Source organism: Rattus norvegicus, chromosome 2, assembly GCF_036323735.1.
Source record: "Rattus norvegicus strain BN/NHsdMcwi chromosome 2, GRCr8, whole genome shotgun sequence".
NCBI classification, from domain to species: Eukaryota; Metazoa; Chordata; class Mammalia; order Rodentia; family Muridae; genus Rattus; species Rattus norvegicus.
This window is the reverse complement of record NC_086020.1, coordinates 202080023-202087634: the sequence shown is the minus strand read 5'-3', so window position 1 is coordinate 202087634 and position 7612 is coordinate 202080023. Positions and strand designations below refer to the sequence as shown.

Here is a 7612-nt window from a genome sequence, read left to right as displayed (position 1 = left end):
AAAGACATGACAGTAAAACTCTGCTAAACATGTTACAATAAGATAAGGAAAAAGCCCTCATATTGACTCTGGACAAGACAACATAACAGGATGAAAATAGTCCCAAGAGTAGTCAAAAGAGTCAGAGATACACATGTTCCCACTGTTAGGAGTCCCATAAAAACATCAAGCTAACAGTCATAACATATATGCAGAGGACCTGGTGCAGAGTCATGCAGGCCCCATGTTTGCCATTTCAGTCTCTGTAAACTAATGTGATCTGTATTTAGTTGCTTTGGTGGGTCATGTTCTCCTGATGACCTCCATTCCTGCTGACTCTAACAATCATTCCTTCTATTCTTCCAAAAGGTGACAGATAGAAAAGGAATGTATCAGGATTGGAGTAAAGATGAGGAGGAATTGGGAGGATCCAAGGGAGGGTATAAACCAAACCCACTTGTTATAAACTCAGTGTAATGACATCTATTAATTCTGGGGCTGGGAAAGAGAGCAGGTCATATTTGAGGCTGTTTCCAGGCAGTTTGTCTTAATAAGCTAAGCTCCAGGCCCCAGTGACAGACTCTGTTTTAAAAACCAAAGAGGGGAAACTGTGGTAAGGATGTGGTAGACACCTGAAAATCAATTAATAGCCAAGGTTATGAGGGATGGTCAAATGTGTATCAATGAGCATGAGTACCCACACAATATCTATGTAAGTTCCAATAAAACAAATCATCATTAATTATATATGCTACACACACATGCAAAAATAATGATAATTATAACACTCTTTAAAATAACCTCAGTTATAATTCACAGTAATTTGATTAGGGATCTAACAGGAAATGTATGACTTGAGCAGAGAAATCAATTCATATTTACCAAATGTTAGTTTTAAACATTTAGCTCTCAATTTCCTACCTACATAAAGCTAGACTTCTGATCCTAAAATCACTTCGCTTAATGTTTAGCACTGTGGTTTTGTTTCTTATTCAAAGCAACAATTATAACCATTGCTTTCATTTACATTATAGCATGGAAATTACAGAAAAGAATGGTTAGAGAGCAGAGCAATTCAATAGTATGCTTCAAAATTCTATTGAAGTATATGTGCCCCCAAAGATTTTTTGGTTTATTACAAACATTCTAAAATCAAATAAATACAATCCATGATTCATTGAATGATAAGAATTCCATTCATTGATCCCAGCTCCTAATAAAAAGTTAGGTAAATTGAATTTCTTGAGTGATAGATATGTCTTTCTTTTGGGATTCTTATGTAGCTACAAGTCAAGACTAATGACCAAAACTAAAAATGCCCCTGTGTGATTAAAGGGCTCCACCCTGTAGTGTGTTTACTAGATTTATTTGGACAAGAGGAAGAATATCATCTAATTTAATCAAGAATGACATCAATCATGATTACTTGAAAACTAATTCAAATTTGAGAAAAAATGCTGAGATGTTCCAAGGTACCTGTGGGGATATAAAAGACGAAAGTAGTCTGTGGTAGAAACTACAATTGACTACATTTAGGGGACACCTGGCATCCAAGCTTGCAACCTATTTCCCAGCAGGGTTTCATGCTCCCCTGAAGACTGGATAACTGTCATGGAGTATTCACAGTAGGATATCAGCATCAAGCTCCCTCTGAGTCAGGAGACATTTTCAGGCTAATGAAAACTACTTCCTCCAGAAGATATTTGGTCCAGCACCATGGTGTCACCTAATTCCTTGGAAGTCCTGTTCCAGTCCCAGGATGTTGCAGAGTTGTTAGAAGGTCCAGAGGAAGCCCTCTAAGTGCCAGCTCCTGCCCCACAGGAACCTGGAACTGAGGCCTCTGTCCCTTCTCAAAAACTTAAGTCAACTATGGCTTTCATCTGGGCTTCCTGCAGTCAGTGACAACCAAGTCTGCTATGTGCACGTACTTCCATCCCCGAAATTAGCTATTCTGCCAGCTGGTGAAGACATGCCCTGTGCAGTTATGGGTCAGCTTCACACCTCCAACTGGCACCTGTGCGCGTGCCATGGCATCTACAAGAAGTCACAACACATGACTGAGGTCATGAGACGCTGCTCCCACCATGAGCGTTGCTCTGATGGTGATGACCAGACTCCACCCCCCTACCCCACCCCCAGCATCTTATCTGGGTAGAAGGAAATTTGTATACTGAGTATCTGGATGACAGGCAGACTGTTCAGCACAGTGTGGTGGTACTGTATGATCTACCTGAGCTCGGCCCCGACTATACCACTATCTACTACAAGTACATGTGTAATAGCTCCTGATTGGGGGAGTTGGGTGGGGCATGAACCGCCGGCCCATCCTGACCTTCATCACATTGGAAAACTCCAGTGGGAACCTTCTGGGACAGGACAGCTTTGAGGTTCGTGCTTGTGATGTCCTGGAAAAGAGAGTCGAACAGAGGAAAAAAAATTCTGCAAAAAGGAAGAACATTGCCCCAACCTGCCCCCAGGGAGTGCTAAGAGAACACTGTCCACCAGAACAAGCAAAAATCACTTGATGGAGAATGTTTCACCCTTAAGTTCCATGGGCATGTGCACTTCGAGATGTTCTGAGAGCTGAATTAAAGGATGACCATGCTGCAGAAGAGTCAAGAGACAGCAGGGCTCACTCCAGCTACCTGAACAGCAAGAGGGGCCAGTCTATTTCCTGCCATTAAAAAAAATCAAGAAAGTGGGGCCTGACTCAGACTGGCAACCTTGCATACTGTCCCCACCACCAACCTCCCCCTCTCCTTTCTTGGCATTTTATGTCTATAGGGTTTGTTATGAGGCTGTGTTGGTCCCTTCCACTGCCTTTTTAGCCTTGAAGATAGGGTTCAGCCCTATCTGGTTCCTGGCATAGGTTGGGGCATGGGTTGGTAGTTGCCAAGTCTCTGCCGGCCCAGCCAAATTCTGTCCAGCCAGTTGTTGGACCATGGCACCGAAAATGAAATTTCACCCTACCCCACACCCTGTAAGATTCTATCTTGAGCTCTCATGGGATCTCTATCTGCCAGGACCCATTGTCCTCCACTCTGCAAAACCAGTCTGCATTTATCCATCCCCAACCCTGTCACCGTCTATTTTTAACCTTTTTTTATATATTGATTTATTATTTTACAATAAAATTTTGTTGTCACTTGTTTAAAAATAAAAACAAGACAAAAGTAGTCCATAGTCTTAGGTACCTGAGTACTTAGTCCCCAGTGGATGGATTGTTTGCATAGGTTTATAATTTGGCCTGGCTTGAGGATGTGTGTCCTGGGAAGCAGTCTTTGTGATTTTAAATATTTAGATTATTTCTCTCTTCATCCACATGGTTAATGGTGTGAGCTCCCAGTTTGCAATTCTTGTTACTATGCAAGCTGCTATACCTGCTGCTCTGTGGACTGAACTCATCTCATTGTAATCTTAAGGCTGAATAAAGCCTTCCTAATCTAAGATCCATTGGTCTTGGAATTATCACATCAAAAAATGTAACCAAAACAACAGAAATGTATCATGTACAAGGAAGTTTATGATCCCCTTACTTCAGGGCGCAAGAGTTCCTGTGAACTTCCAGCCAGAGTCTGATCTACTTTTCTGTCCCATTTGATTGTCGTGAATTATTTAGAAAACACTAACTGGAAGTGTAGTGATACTGGTAAGTTCTATGCATTTCACATATGAATTTTGAAAACTAAAGGGTGCATATTCACCCCCTATCTGTAATCAAGTCATATCAGTGGGTATATAGATATAGAAAGATAGTTATTGATGGCTAATAAAATAACCTGTACTAGCTACTAGTAAAGTCATTATCTAGTGAGATGTAAATCTCTTAACTTTAGTACCAGTCCTTAAGGGTTTACTTTTAATATTTGGAATCTGACATTGGCTTGGGAAGTTAATAATTATAATAATTCATAATTAATAGAATTGATATTTAAATTTAAGTAAGTGAATGATATAGATTGTTTTTGTTTTCTGGTTTTTTTTGTGGAAAATAACTCTCTCATATCATATAACTATTCTGCACTTTAGATTATATTTACTTTATATCAAATTACATAAAATTTCATCATTCATTCTTAATTTTAGCCTAATATTCAGGAGCATATCAGTGTTCTGATGTTACCATTACATAATTTCAATACATAACTATTTCCCTAATCTCTGCTTTTTTAATGCCATTTTTCATCTATAAAAACTATCTATCCACTCATGTGAATCTCCTAATATTCATACCATTGTGTTCTTCACTGCTATCCATATTAAATGTTTCACTGTTCCTTAAACCCAGTAAAAAGATAGGATTTATTTACTATACCATCTAGCATGTATTTATGTCTTAATCTATTATTAAGATTCCAGCAATATTAGACTCCTATCTCTGCTGATCTCATCAGCTTTCTTATTCTAATGTATTGTGACTAGAATCATGAAACCCAATTTAATTCATTTTTATAAACTCAATCGCCTATCCACTATCTTTTCTCCAGCATATATTTTCAGCAGAAACCCAAACTCTGGCCAAATAAATCTACAACATTTTATCCAGGTTATACAAATGATTATATCTATAGTTGACTGAAAAATGCAGAGTTAGGAATTATAAATTAAGGACTAGAATTACTCATTGAACTATAATGTTGACCAGAATAGAAGTCAAGTTCTTTTCATTGTAGATTAATTTTCACTCTTTTATATGTTAACTTTTAGTTTCATTAAAAGAACAACTAAGGAGGATGGGATTATATCTTAATTTTGATAACTAATAGAAGACTTACAATTTTAAATTTATAAACTTATTAATTTTTTCCCTATTTTCTCCTTTTGTCCTCAACACTTTCTCATTTCAGAAATAAAAAGCTAAAATTGTATTAATTGGAGCTGGAGAGATAAAATGGAAAGAATGCATAGTGCTCTTACTAAATATCTGTGTTTAATTCCCAGCACCAACATGGCAGTTCACAAACATTTGTAAATCTGCCATCAGATAAACAGACTGGCACCAGGAGTGTATGTGATATAGACATATATGCTGTCAAAGACAAAAAAATTCAAATAAAATTAAATATATTTATAAAGAATGTGGTAGTTATATTCCTTCTAACATTTCTAAGGGAATCTTTCATTTTGTCCTTTTATTTCCAGAGTAATCCATTGCTCCATATTTAAGATTATTATAATAAGCATATTTAATATGTTTTACCTACTAAGTCTTATCTTAAACAAAATCAGAAAAAATGAAAACATTTAAAACATCAAGAACATAAAAATATTGATCAGAATTAAATTAGGATGCTTGTTTATTTGTTTAAAGTAAAACAAAAAAACAAGAATTACATCAGCTCGAAAAATATCCTGTTATCACAGGCTTATCAAATTTTCTATACCACATTGATTCTTGACAGTCTTTGCTACAATTTATCTTATTCTTCCCTTTCAAACTCTCAAAACTATAAAGCATATTCATATCTTTAGTTTTAAGCTTACTAAAATTTCAACACTGTATGTATAATTTCAGAATTCTATGTTATTTTTAGTTTACAGATGATTTACTATATCATATTGTAATACACTAAGAAATTTTTCAGTGTTCCAATCACTTTCCTTCTCTAAATTCACTTTTTATTTTTTGTTCTTTTCTTGTTTGCATCATAGAGCAGTTCTTTAAGTACTTTCTCTATTGGTGTGCTTAGTCTTTTCAGTACATACATTCTTCATTTCATACATGCTCCCAGGTAGTATATATACAAATAGATCCTACTTTCATTCACTATAAGCTGGGTAACTTTAAGAGCAGTTAGACATATGTATAGTAAATAAATACAGCTTTCCTGGGTCACTTAATTATTACCTAATGTATTTTTCCCAACATCATTGACACATTTTGTTCAACCACGTTTTTTTCGCATCATTTTAAACATTCTAGTGTGGAGATAACGTAAGAAGTGCTTTAAATTATAAATTAGACTTATTTTGCATTGTTAATAATCACAACTCTATTCATGCTTACTGAAATAGTGTATGAAATGTTTTAATTATTCTGCATCCACATAATTTTCTTAGATGCTGTCATAAACCTTAGTTTAATAAACTTTAAAATTTTTTGTTATTTAAAAGCAAAATTAAAGAAACCATTTTTATTAGAGTTAAGTAAGTGTATGTGTGTGTCACATATATATCTGTTTATATACTTTTATATGCATATATATGTATACTCACAATGATTCTTCCTAAATCTGAAGAGAAGGATGAATATAAATATCCTTATTATGGAGGGTTAAATATAACCCTATCATGAGTACCTGGTTTTTAAACCAGGTAACTCTTATCTCTACATATAATTCATCCAAAGTGCTATGACTGAAGTGTTACACTCACTTGATGGATATATAATAGTTGGCATCATTCCCATTTGCCAGTCTTTACCTTTCATCAGAAACTGACTAGATAATTGACATTTCTTTTCTAATTTCTTTACCTTCACATGTGACTACGGACTATCTCCTTTTTTGTCCACGCATTAATACCACTACAATCACTTCTACTTCCTATAATCATCATTTCCTGTTATGAGAATAGATGTATTTATTTAAGCTATAGTTAAATGAACACTAATATCATTCAATCCTTGTCTCATGTGGTAAATACTTTATTATATATTTATCATCCATCAAACACAGAATTATTTATATCTGAATTATCTTGCCTTCAAATCATGTGCTGTTGTTCTTACTAAGTGGTTATACAAGCACCATTTTAAATATAAAATAAATTATTATGATCAAATTCATATTGTGTTTAAAGCAGTCTTCTCCTTAAATAGGAAGATGTGTTATCTACCTCTAATATGCCTAAGTCAACTGAAAGAGATAATGAAATCTTAATTTAACTCAGATACAAATAAATATGCAACAATCTGAGAGGTAGGTGAAACCTCTTCTTTTACACATTGGCATTTAGGACAAGAATTTTTTTTTTTTATTAACTTGAGTATTTCTTATATACATTTCGAGTGTTATTACCTTTCCCGGTTTCCGGGCAAACATCCCCCTCCCCCCTCCCCTTCCTTATGGGTGTTCCCCTCACAACCCTCCCCCCATTGCCGCCCTTCCCCCATAGACTAGTTCACTGGGGGTTCAGTCTTAGCAGGACCCAGGGCTTCCCCTTCCACTGGTGCTCTTACTAGGATATTCATTGCTACCTATGGGGTCAGAGTCCAGGGTAAGTCCATGTATAGTCTTTAGGTAGTGGCTTAGTCCCTGGAAGCTCTGGTTGCTTGGCATTGTTGTACTTTTGGGGTCTCGAGCCCCTTCAAGCTCTTCCAGTTCTTTCTCTGATTCCTTCAATAGAGGACCTATTCTCAGTTCAGTGGTTTGCTGCTGGCATTCGCCTCTGTATTTGCTGTATTCTGGCTGTGTCTCTCAGGAGCGATCTACATCCTGCTCCTGTCGGTCTGCACTTCTTTGCTTCATCCATCTTGTCTAATTGGGTGGCTGTATATGTATGGGCCACATGTGGGGCAGGCTCTGAATGGGTGTTCCTTAAGTCTCTGTTTTAATCTTTGCCTCTCCCTTCCCTGCCAAGGGTATTCTTTATCCTCATTTAAAGAAGGAGTGAAGCATTCACATTTTGATCA

At 36.3% G+C, this 7612-nt stretch overlaps 1 pseudogene; it reads left to right on the top strand.

Moving 5' to 3' along the window:
* Window positions 1-1590: 1590 nt before the first annotated feature.
* Tp53-ps2 (tumor protein p53, pseudogene 2) lies at window positions 1591-2566 on the top strand (annotated as a pseudogene).
* Window positions 2567-7612: the final 5046 nt, after the last annotated feature.